Source organism: Medicago sativa, chromosome 2 (genome assembly GCF_051527215.1).
Source record: "Medicago sativa cultivar Bolivia chromosome 2, Bolivia_mono, whole genome shotgun sequence".
NCBI classification, from domain to species: domain Eukaryota; kingdom Viridiplantae; phylum Streptophyta; class Magnoliopsida; order Fabales; family Fabaceae; genus Medicago; species Medicago sativa.
In genome coordinates, this window is record NC_140750.1 from 80208141 (window position 1) to 80221606 (window position 13466).

Here is a 13466-nt window from a genome sequence, read left to right on the forward strand (position 1 = left end):
ATACTTACTTGCGTGTAACGGGTTCACTTTTTTGGATTAACAGAACAAAGTACCTAAAATAACACTCTCTGCCCAGAAAATGATATCATAATAAATAAAAGTGCAATTTGTAAATACTTACTTGCGTGTAACGGGTTCACTTTTTTGGATTAACAGAACAAAGTACCTAAAATAACACTCTCTGCCCAGAAAATGATGTTTGAAACCATAAAGATATATTTGGCTTTTTCAACTTTTTCAATATTTGCTCTTCTTTTTCTTTCTTCCCCTTTTCGTGTTTTCTACCCATGGTCCCTTTAAATTTAGGTCTATATTAGGTGCTTCCTATGAAGAAAAGGTCATATGATATTAATTATGTATTTAGTATGATTTATATGAAAATGACAAATGAGTGAAAGGGTTGATAGAGATAAAGAAAGGTAGCAAAAGATACGTGGGTGGCAGCATTGTCGTAACTCTTAATCCTTTATTCAAATGATAAATTTAATTTATGATATCCCTTAAAAAATAAAAATTAATTTATGATACTTAATTATCATTCTTTGCAAGGTGACCTTGCACTAGATTTTTTTTATTATAAAAAAAAACTCGTATTGCAATTTTTTTCCTAAATTCTTTCCAACTTGACTCAGTACATGAGTCATGTCGTGGGCACCTAAGTCAATAGAAGTGAAAACATGTGTTCTAGCAGATGGACCCTGCTACTTCCTGGTTTCAAGTGCTAAAGTAGACACAACATTTTGAAGTTTTGTACCTGAACATTGCAATCTTTTACTCGTAGAAAAATGGATTATTATTTTTGTGAGTCTCAATAACAACAACAGACTTAAGGGTAAGCAACAAAAGTGAGAACAAAGCCACCTTCAATTTGTTCAACATCAAGGAAAGAACCATCTAACATAAATCAATTCAAACATATTTAACAAAACCAGGAGGTAGCTGGTAAGAGCCTTACATACCACATCCCATTGTTGTCAAAATCCCCGCTTAAATCCTAAAATCTAGGATTTTGCGACTTTTTTCACCCTCAACGACTTAAATCCATAGTAGAATCCTAAAATAAGCAAAATCCATCGATTTTGATTGCGATTTTACGATTTCTTATGAACTAAGTCATTTATGACTATATACCATTTATAACGTATATTTAGTATTACTATTATTTTTTGGTAAAATCCATCGATTTTGATTGCGATTTTACAATTTCCTATATCGATTCTACAAAAGTCCTCTGAGTAAAATCCTTCATGGGGTGAAGGTTTGTTGTCGTTGGGAAAGTCCAATAATTAAAAGGCTTAAATGCAATTTTAGTCCCCCAAGTTTTCTAATTGTGCAATTTTGGCCCCCCTAGTTTTTTTTGAGCAATTTTAGTCCCCCACATTTACCCCCTTTTTGATTTTAAAGTCCCCACACCCATATGTGGTTGGATTTGTTTGAAGTCTATGATTGTAAGATAGACCTTTCACATCTGATCACTTTTTCCCCTTTTCATCTCTTCCATTCCCATCTCAACAAGCACCATGACTCATATGCTTTCTCATTACCACCAAACACAAGCCTAGAAATTCGATTCTAAATACAGAAATTCAACCAAGATTATCCAATTCAATGCAATTAAGCCTTGCCCATAATTTCTTAAGAGCTGTTCAAACAGGAATATTTTCCTCTCTACGTTTCCTCTTTCTGCATGTGGTATCCTCATTCACTACATTCAACTTTGTCTCTCTAAGTCTCAACGTATTCCTCCTAATGAAGATGACATTGATTATTCTGAACCGTTTTCCATTGAAATAATGGTATTCAGATCAAATAGAATCAAATGCTTCGAATATATGTTGTTGGATCATGATAACGTTGTTGTTGTTGATATGTTTATTGTTGATGAAGTTGTTGTTTGGAGAGAATGTGAGGGAGTTCGAGTGTGGTGGTCAGGAAGAGAGGGTTTGTAGGAGTTTGGCAAATTATTGTTGAAGGAAGAGAGTGAGGGGGATGAAGTGTGTGACGACGATGGTTGTGGTGGGTGGTGGAAGGTTGTTGTGGTGGTGGGGATGGGAGTTGTTGATTTGTGGTTGATGATTACGGTGGGGCTGTTCAACCGAGTCAATTGTGCCGCTGAGGGGAGGGAGAATGGAAGAGAACAAATGCAAAGGGGAAATTGATCAGGTGTGAAAGGTTTATGTTGTTATCATAGACTTCAAACAAATCCAACCACATATGGGTGTGGGGACTTTAAAATCAAAAAGGGTGTAAATGTGGGGGACTAAAATTGCTAAAAAAATACTAAGGGGACCAAAATTGCATAATTTAGAAAACTTGGGGGACTAAAATTGCATTTAAGCCTAATTAAAAAGAGCCAGTGGTTGTAGTCACAACCGTAGCAGCGAATCATATCGGGAGGATTCGTGCCGGGGATGTTTGTGACGAAGACAAAAGAGAAATGGACGTGGACCTGAATGAATGCGGGGATTCCCAACGTAGTGAACATGGCGATGAAATGTTGACGGTGTTGCATCATCTGGAGACTACATTGATAAATAATGAAAAACAAGTTGTTTGTTAACTTTCATAAATCTAAAGAAAAAGAATACAATATCTTGAAAGAAATTTTGGAAATAATCAAAGTAAATGTAGTGTCAAAAATTATTGCACACAATTATTGAAAAATTATTGCACTTCAGATGGATCTGATAATGGCTGTCTTGGATCGGATAAAGCTAGTACTTCAATGCTTCTGTGCAGGAATTGAAATTTGTTTTTTCTATCTAAGAGCTCTTCTCATAGATCGAGTCCATGTAAGATCTAGTTAACTCCATCTAACTCTGGTGTCATCGTGACAAATTTTTATCCTTCATATGGATGAAAATGGTATACATTTGACATGTTATGTGCTGGATCTATGGAGTTCGCATTGCATCCACAATCATCAAAGTTTAAAAGAAGGATATGCGACAGGAGGATAAATGTGCCTTAAGAAAACACAAGAAATTGCAAGAAACGCACAAGAAAGAAATAGTTCTTCAAGAAAATGCGATAGAAATTAAAAGGAAATTGTTGTGGAAGTAGAGCATTATTCACATGCTCTGGTACCATCTTATCATATCAGTTGAAAGATAAATGAGATCAAGAAACATCTTCATTGAATGGTCTAAATGACACAGAGCCTGCAAGTGGTATATATATAATTCTTGTAACTTGCAGAGTAAGTAATCGAGTATGCTAACTAGCCAAACCAATCTAACCAAAATTTCAACTAACTATAGTTCTTATTGTCTCATACTTAGTTCGCCTTTCAATTACAGTACCAACTGGTTCAACGACCAATATGCTTGTTGGCTATAGGATTGTAGGGCTCATAGATTCAAGGATTGCCAAGTCTGTCGATCGACCTGACAATTTATCAACAATCTGATGTGTTAGCTAGGCCAATGTTAAAAATTTAAATGAACTCCTTTGTACCACGCTGTCTTTGCTTTAATGAACTCCCCTCGACCCCCTCTTATACACATACTGACCCCATAACAACCTTGATCCTTAAAAATTGCCGCATCGACATTACACTTCACTTCCCCGTCTGCTGGTCTAATCCACCCCTCTTGTCTGTGATCCGTTGTTCCACTGTTGTGGTATTCTCCTTGTTCTCTCCTTCTCTGATTTACGCGGATATGCTGCCATTGGAGTAAGACATCACGCGCCATATTCACTGAGATGCGTGGTTCTGTTTCGACGTTGTTCCACAGCTTGTCATTTCGCCATTTCCATATGCACCAAAGGGTCATTACGAAATCAAAGAGTTGTTGGTGTTGTAGAGATTCTAGTAACTGGAAGAAAAGGGCTACAAAACCATCCGATGTTTCCAAGTTGTCCTGTATAATGTGCCAAAGGCCTGTTGCACTCCAAACCTCCTCTAATTTTGCACAACCAAATAAGATATGCTAGTCATTTTCATAGGAGCTATCACAATGCACGCACCGAGCACAAACATTTACCCCGCGTGTTTGAAGCCTGTGTTTCGTGGGTAGACATCCCCTTGCCGCCCTCCATAAGAACACTTTTAACTTTTTGCGGGATTCGAAGGCTCCAAATTTTCATCCAGTTGCCTTCTGCTCGCAAATCGTTGTTGTCCACTAGGTTCTCCAAGGTATAGTGATATGCTGATTTAACCGTGTATTCCCCGTGGGTTGTGAATTTCCAGCACCGTTTATCTTGTCCCAATCGACACTTGTATTATTATTTGTCTATAAAGTCTAATTTTGGAATTCATTTATGGATTACAATATTTTGAATTCTAGAATTTTGTTTTAAGATACAAAAAGTTTACATTTTTGGTGCAGTATTTTGCATAATTGAAAAAAATTTAGATACAAAAAATGTGATCCTAGAATTACTTTGAGATAAATAGTAGATTTTGAGACATGTATTTTTGGTGCTTTGGAAAATGCAGGGTGTATTTAAAAAATAAGGTCCATTAATTTGTAGAAAGGTAATCATGTAATTTGCAATCGGTTTTTGTTGGGTTGTATAGCTCATAAGAAACTATATAGCTATTTGCACCCTAGCAAGAAGAATCAGCGTATCGTTCGTTAGTCCATGAGATGCAAGCAAGAGTTTAGCCTTATAATTTCAAGGAAGAAAATTCAAAATTTACAATATCAAACTATTACCACTAAATTGATGCTTAATGATTTTAATTTTACTTTTTAAGAGACTTATTGAAAAAGTTTATTGATTTATTTTACGGTACACAAAATGGCTACAATTTTCCGGTCTGAAAAGAGTGAGGAAAATACCCGCCCGTGCCCTAGAATGACATATTTACACACTGTTATAAACCATCACAAAGTGGAGACTGTAAGGATAAGAATGATCCAGAATATACATATTTATCCATCCAAATTTCATACAAAAGCTTAGGATTATCCAAAAAAGCCAAAAGAAATAGAAAGTAGGTTTGCGTGTCAATGATTATTGAGCATACTTTTGCTTAGTCCAATAGTCATGGCTAACTTATATGAACAATATCATGTGTTTTCCACTAACTAACAACACAGACATTCTTAAAGAAGGGTTAACCTAGGTTCTGAAGACAAATGTAATCATTATTTTATGGTAAGAAAGTGATTATGAGAAAATATATTCAACAAAATGGATATGTAGGGCTATTGTAGAGCCTATCCACTAACATATACTTAAGGCTAAGTTTTATCCAATTCTGTATCTCTATAATTGTCACATTATGTGAATGTTCTGTCACTCTTTATATAAAAGCAACGTACTATATTATTTTTGGCACACAAAACAACGTACCATATGCAAAACATATCCATTATAGGATCTAAGATTTGCCTTAATAAGTATTTTGGATAAAATTTATTACAATGTTCTCGCTTATTTTTGTTGGAAGTGAAAAAATAATTAGCTTGCTGTTACACATTCCAGAAGTCTTTTATATTAAAGACAAATCAAAAAAGTATATGTACGTGCGTGTGCCTATCTGTGTGGATATATGTAATATTCAATTGAATTGATGAGTTTTCAGAATGATAATATATTAATAAATATTATAATTATTATTAGCACCACTTGTTGGTAAACTGAATATTTAGGTATGGTAAAGAAGATTGATACATGTCTCTGTGTATAATTCAGTTGAAAAGAACATTACATAATATAAACATTAGTCGGGGTTTAAACCTCAACTCTTCACTTATTCACCTTAAACTTGTAGCCACTATGCTATTCAACAAAAAATGATATATTTGTATACATGGCTCTTAGTTATTTTAAAATCTTATAGTAAAGTAAGCCTTATGGTAAATTAAGCCATCAAAAAAGTATTATAAGATAGGATAAAAGAAAAGAGAAATGATATTTTGACAACCACTTTTTGACAACTTTTGGACAACTTTCTCTCTCATACTCACATGATGTTGTTATTCTCTCTCTTCCTTTTTCTCTCTCCATTGTTTTTGACCAATAAAAAGTGAGAAAAACAAGGTTGTCAACAAAGTTGTCATCAAATGAATGTCAAAATATCATTACTCAAAAGAAAAAGGGTCTGTATCAAGCAAATAAACAGTATCAAGTGTTATACTATTAAAAAATCAAGACCCATTTAAAATAATGTTTAGTCTTGTAAGATTGACTCATTTCGATAACCAACATTCTTAAGATACCGATTGGGGACCACCATTGCATATGAATATAACCAGAATTTATGTTGGTTTTAAAAAACTTAAGAGATCATTGTCTCAAAAAACATTATGAATCGATCAAAGTTGCTGCTTGGAAACTCAATCATTCCAAAATCAAAATGATCAAAGGTCGTGGTCACGTTTCTTGCTTAGTTGGAAATTGCCACCTCCAATTCCAAACATTGTTTTCTTGTAACTTTCACCCTTGAAATGAGCACTAGCTAGTTTGTGCAACTATATGCTTTAGGACAAACTTTATTGGATTGAGCAAACAATTAGAAGTGGGCAAAGGCAAGAAACCAAAGTTCTTTTGGATTGCATTATGTAACATTTTGTTGAAGGAATAAAGAGAAGACAAGTCCGACTGTTGTAGCCACTTCAGGTGCTTTGTTTCGAAAACTTATGATTTGCATGAGAAAACGAAAATGAGAATTGAGGGCAAGGTTAACATTGCGTATAACACATAGTTATTGATAAATGTGCAAATTGGTAGACATAGGGGTGTTCATAGATTGGATTGGTTCGGTTTTGAGAGAAAAATCATCCGATTCAATCTTTTCAGTTTTGTTATTTGTTCATCCAATTGATTTGGTTTTAAAATCAAATTCAATTCAATCCAATCCAATCTAATCCAAATTTTTTCGGTTTGGTTTTCGGTTTTTATTTATGTATATTTTTTAGGAAATGCTTCTTATAGCAAAACATTTCCTCCCGATTGCATCACGACATCCTTTTATTGTGTAACTGCATCTTTAGTGGACCCTCTTATTTTTTATCCAACAGCCCATGTTATCTGTCAAAAGAAATCTAAAGGTGCATAAGCTTCGTGAATTGCTCGCTATTAATTTTTCCCTTGAAATAGCACTGCTGATATTTTTTCATTTTCTTTCAAGAAATATATTATTTTACGACATTTCATATAAAATGGGAAGGTTGCGAAAAAGATGAATAAGTAGAAAATAGAAGTAACATAAAGCAAATAAAATAATAGGTTAAAGAAAATAGTTACAGAATCGTAAATTGATAATATTTCTTAAAAAAATGAAAGAAAAAAAAAGTTAAACATTATTAAAGAACAAGTCTAGAAAATAGTTACATAACTGTAAATTAAGTAAACATTTACAAAAAATTCATATAATAATATATATATACAAGTATAAATATTTCGGTTTGGATTGGATTGAATCGGTTTATACTAAGGGAACCGAAAACCAATCCAATCCATTTAAAATTATGTTTTTTTTTTCAATTTTTGGTTTTTTGGTTTTGGTTTAGTTCGGTTTTTTGTTTTTTTTGGTTCGGTTACTGCGGTTTGCTTTAGATTGGATTGAACCTGAACACCTCTAGATAGACTGACAGTAATATTATAATGTGAATGGTTTATATAGAAAGGAACTGCATCCACCCATAAATACAAACACAATTATGAAATTTCATTGTCAAACATTGGATGTTTTTTGTGTTTAATTTGCGTATTTTCATACTTTTGAACTATTCTAATAATTCGATCATCTCTCGGGAAAAAACAAAAACAAAATCTAGGCTATTGCGCATGATTTATTATTATTCTTTTGGTACAATGCCATGATTTTACATAGAGCAATGCTATATATCAAGAAAGATTTTATCAAGAAAGATTTAAGAATGACATGGCAGAATAATCACCCTTAGATTTTATCAAGAAATTGTCCTGAAATTAATGTTAGCCAATAAAATCTCAACTTGACCTGAAATCATGGGGTGGTGCGGAAATCATGGGGTGGTGGGACTGAAATCTAATGGTGATTATTCTGCCATGTCATTCTTGAATTTTTCTTGATAAAATCATTCTTGATATCTGATAAGTGCTAAAAAGTGTTAATTTCATGTTATATTTTAAGCACTTTTTGTTGCTTGCTTTGCAAGTAATTGAAGGAAAAGCCGAGAAATAAGCGTTAAATGCCTTATTACGCTTTACTTATCATTATTCTATCCTTTTGTGCAGGAATTAGCCCAAGACATTGATCAAAGAAGCAAAATCATGAAAAAGTACTATTTGGGCAGAAGCTGTCCCTGGAAGCAAGCAGCTCGCACCCAAACTCGCATCTGCGAGTTCCAAATGCGAGTAACTCGCAACTGCGAGTTCCCTAACTCGCAACTGCGAGTTAGGGCGGTTTGATCCCTTCATTTATGACGTGGCAGCTTATTATTGGGCCAGAGAAGCAACTCGCATCTGCGAGTGGTGTAGCTCGCATCTGCGAGTTGAGGCAGGGCAGAAGTCTTTATATAGCCTCTTGCTACTCTTTGGAGAGGATCTTATCATATCTTAGCTTGATATTTTCTTAGCTTCTCTTAGGTTTTAGTTTAGATATTTTCATAGAGAGAAGTAAGGTAGTTCTTCATAGAGTGAGATTGGTTTTGGAAGTTGGATCTTAATACTTTGTTGAGACATCACAAGTGTAATGAATCCTTCCTTTTCAATCCATCCTTGCATGGCTTCCATGATGATGTGTAGCTAAATACCCTTTGTTGGGATGAGAGGTACTTGATCTTTGCTTAACATGTAATCTTTTGATCTTGCAAAATATGTTTCTAGCAATTTATATTCAATATTGTTGTTATTCTTGTGTTAATGCTTTCAATGAGATTCAAAGATGATTTGGACACAAACTCTTGAATCTTGAGCTAGAATAGCAATATATCTTAGGTTAACTTACTTGACATCTTTGTTAATCTTGTGATAATCACCATAATCAAGAGCTAAATGCTTTCGTATAACTCAACCAGGCTGGACACGGTCGATTAGGTTATTCGATCGACTTTGTTATCGTTTAAGGAATTTGGACACGAATGTTTAAACGATAACTTAGAAATAATTATATCACTTTGGACACGAAGGGTAGTTTAGAATTGATTGTGATAATGTTGCTTATGAAGCTAGAATTCGTATGGATCATTAGGTTACGTGTGACGCTTGGTTAAGGAACGCTACTCCTAACAAGTTTCAATCCTTATTTATCTCATCTTTTACTTTTTGCAAATTAGTTTAGATAATCACATTTCATTTCAAACAAACAAGTACTCTTAATACTTGGAATGATAGTCGATGTTAAACTGTCATTGATAACGCACTATTCCCTGTGGAGACGATACAAAAATACTTACCTCGTTTGATGCGAAAATATACTTTCATCAAAATGGCGCCGTTGCCGGGGAATGGTGTTTAGTTATCATAGATAGTACGATTGATTTATCGTTTTAAGTATTTGTATATAATCCGTAAATAGTTTTCTTTATTTGATCGTTGTTTGTGCTAACCCCTTGTTGATAAACAAAGAAAAGTTTCTTGTTAGTTGTTTCCGTTTTAGGATCACCACCTAGCCAAAATCATGGCTGATCATGGTTACTTCAACTTCTATACTCCACCCGAGTATGAATCCTATCCTCAGTATCAGCAACATTCTTATGAAGATGAGAGATACAAGGTGATTGAAAATACTTTGAATGTCTTCATGCAACAATCCATGATAAACATGCAAGATACCAACCAAAGATTGAAGACTTTATCACTTCAAATTGGGTTGATTCAAGCACAAATCATGGATAATCAAGCCAACAATCAATCCACTCTTAGAGAACAAGAAAATAATCCAAACATGTTAGAGAGAGTCGGAGAGATTGTTGAAGAAATTGTTGTTCACAATGAGGTAGTTACAGCTGTTGATATTGAAGAAGCAATGGTGGTTGAGAAAAAGGAACGGTTACTAATCAAGGAAGATTTAATGGTAACAAGAGGGAAGAAGATGAACAAGGTTGAAATCGATCGAATCATTGATGAAATTAACGCCTTGTTCAAACCAAAGCTAGGGAGGTCATGGACTCCAAATCATTTGTTCCTAAAGTTCATGGAATTCCTACCAAAACGTAGGGTGTCGAAAGATGATGTGCTATCCGTTTCATTTTGGCCACCCTAACGAAAAAGGCGTCGAGCTAACGACGTTAAACAAGCGCTTGTTGGGAGGCAACCCAATTTTGTAAGTCCATTTAGTGTTTTAATGCATAATTAGATATTAGAGTCATGTGCATGCATTACACCATCCAAAAACAGAATTCAAACAGAGAGCAAAAGTTTGAACCAAAAGCACTCGCAACTGCGAGTAAATAGCTCGCAACTGCGAGCTAATGGCCTTTGACCATGTTGACTGCCAATTCACTCGCATCTGCGAGTAAGGCTGCTCGCATCTGCGAGTAGCAGCAGTTTTTGGGCAGTTACGAAAATCAATGCCACTAACTCTCCTCACCCACTCATTATCTCCTTCATTTTTCGGTTTTGTTTCTCTCACCACAAAAAAAAAAAAAAAAATTCCAAAACTTTCTTCTCTCATCATACACCTTTGGCAACACAAACCCTAAATCATTCAAAGTTTCATTCAAGTCAAAGCAAGTCACATTGTTCTTTTTATTCTTTCTGCACTTGCATCTCAGGTTTGTGATCCATGTTATTCATTGTTCTTAAAGCTTTATGATATGATTTTTGAATGCATGTGAAACCCTAGGGTAGTTGATTGTTCTATTGATTTTTAATCTGTAAAATTGATACCCACATGAAGGAGAGGAACAAAAATCATGCACAGAATCATTATACTTTCAGTTGCATCCACAATTTTTGATTACCCATTTTGTAAAAATTTTCAAATAAAATTAGGGTTTGTGGACCAATTCGAATTACAAGCTTAATGCATGATTTTTCGCATCTCTCTATCAATTCAAGGGTTGAAAATGCTTTGTTAATGATTAGAACACATTGGTACTGAGAAGAGTTGAAAAAGATGCGTTTTTGCCAAATTCTGGGCAACTCGCATCTGCGAGTAAACCAACTCGCATCTGCGAGTATCTTCATATAGCTCGCAACTGCGAGTGCTTCTGCTCGCATCTGCGAGTTGCAGCAGAACTTGCTGCATGTTTATGTGATTCAACCTGTAATTTGTGTAATTTTATTCCATACTGGTATTAATTGTATATTCCATTGTGGTGTGGTATTTTTCTGGTTGTTTTGCAGGCATGGCATCTAAGAGAGTTAACTCCGGTAAACGAAAGCAAGGTGAAACATCCGTACCCCAACCCCCACTTAGAAACCAGTCTTATGATCAAGAGAGATTTAGGACTAGGTACCACCAAAATAGGTACAACACCTTGCTTAAACAGTCCTTATGGACTGAAAGAGTTGTTCAAATAAAACCCGAGGGACCTTATGGCCACTTTCACAAACTTTTCCTTGACCAAGGGTGGACTAGACTCCTAAACCCCATAACCAAAATCAACGAAGAGTTGGTTCGTGAGTTCTATGCCAATGCTCTTCCTCAAAACCCCCAAACCGATCCATTCACTTTTCAAACTTTTGTGAGGGGTAGGACAATCAAGTTTGACCGTGATGCCATTAACACATTCCTAGGAAATCCTTTTGACCTAGATGTGGAAACTGAGAATGGGATTGATGACTTTCACAACAAGCAAAACCTAGGTCATTTTCTCCTTGACGAGCAACACGAAGAAATTAAAAAGTTCATTATGCTAGAGGGGGAAAACTATGACAAGAGTGGTGCGGGTAGAGAACACATTGCCCAATATAAAAAGATGACACCGCCAGCCAAACTGATGTTTAGATTTATCCTCCATAATGTCAAGCCTAATAGTCATATGCTTGATTGCACCATTGATGTCTGCCCTTTAATCTTTTACATTCTTAAAGGCATCAAGGTGGATATAGCACGCACTATTGCTTGGCAGCTGAGAAAGGTGGTACTCCAAGGCCATGGGGAACCAAAAACCCGTCTATCATTTCCGGGGTTAATCATGGGGTTGATCAAAGACACCCACATGCGGATGCCCACTGATTATCATGAAATCATAAAAAACCCCATTGATGATGCCTTTATTACCCGTTACATCATGGGTGAATCGAAAAAGGGTAAGGGTAAGAAAGGTACGGGAGCTTCCTCATCATCACACCAACCTCAAGCTCCAACATCAGCTGATGATTTCTCACGCATGGACCCAGCCCAGAGGCAGTGCTTTACTTACACATGGGACTACCTCGATGCTAACAAGAGGGCGATGACTTCATTGCATGATTCTTTGTACCGGATGCAGCTACATGCCGGTTACCCGCAGTTAGCAGACCATCAGGTTCCTTTGCCAGAGACTTTTCAGGCTTATTGTGCTTGGCCTGGGGACAGGCCATTTGTCTATGGAGGGGGTGGTTCTTCAGATATGCATGTTGATGATCTAGGTGGTGATAATGAGCAGGATGATCCAGAGATGGTCCACAGTGCTACTTCAACCCCCCATGGGTCTGATGATGATGGCATGCAGTCTTGAGGAGGAAGAAAAGACTTGAAAGCTAGTTCTTTTTGAATGTTTTTTTTTATATATCAAGCTTTCAGTCAATTCTTGCTGTCTTCCTTAGTTGTTATTTCTTTTCTCTTTTGCTACTTTGTGAACAATATTCTGTTGGTTTTTATTTTAGCACATGTACTCGTATTTTGCTACTTTGTTAAGTATTTCGGTTATTGATGTTTGGTAACTTTTATTTCGTTTTAATTAGTATTATTAAGTTCGTATTTATATTAGTATGGTTTAATTTTATTTTGTAGAATAATAATGTGTTAGCATGTTTCGAGTACTTCATTTGGTTTTAATTTAAAAATTGTGGAAGTTTCTTGCGTATCACTCTTGCTTAATTTCAAATCTCAGATGATTGATAACAATTCATAGTTGTGATTAAAGCGCAAAGCCAAGGTACAAGTTTCCAGTTTTTCTAGGTTTTTACTCGAATATGGAACGAGTACTTTGCACAAATTTCATTTCATTTAGTTCTTTACAATAATTTTTTTTGTTTGTGAACCACGTAGTACTAGCCTAAAGTGAGGAAACCTCAAATATTTGTACATATGCAAGGAGACCGGCTTTCATTGTTTAACTCGGTTGTTTTATGTTAAATCCAATAATTGTTTTAAATTGTGTGAAGGCATGGAAGTGATCAAGGCACATTTTTTGTTATTGAGTGAAACTTACTTGACCACAAATAGCCTACCTTGTGAGAAGAGCGAGTATTTGCTAACCCACTTGAGCCAAATGAATCGGAGTCATCAATTATGAACTGTCAATTCATAAGCACAATGCTTGATGAAGTTGCCTTTAAATTTTTCAAAATTCAGTTCATTCTTGACGCACTTTAGGACTCTGATATGTTTTTAATTGTTGAGCCCTTAAATTTCAATGTTATTTGTCCCTTTT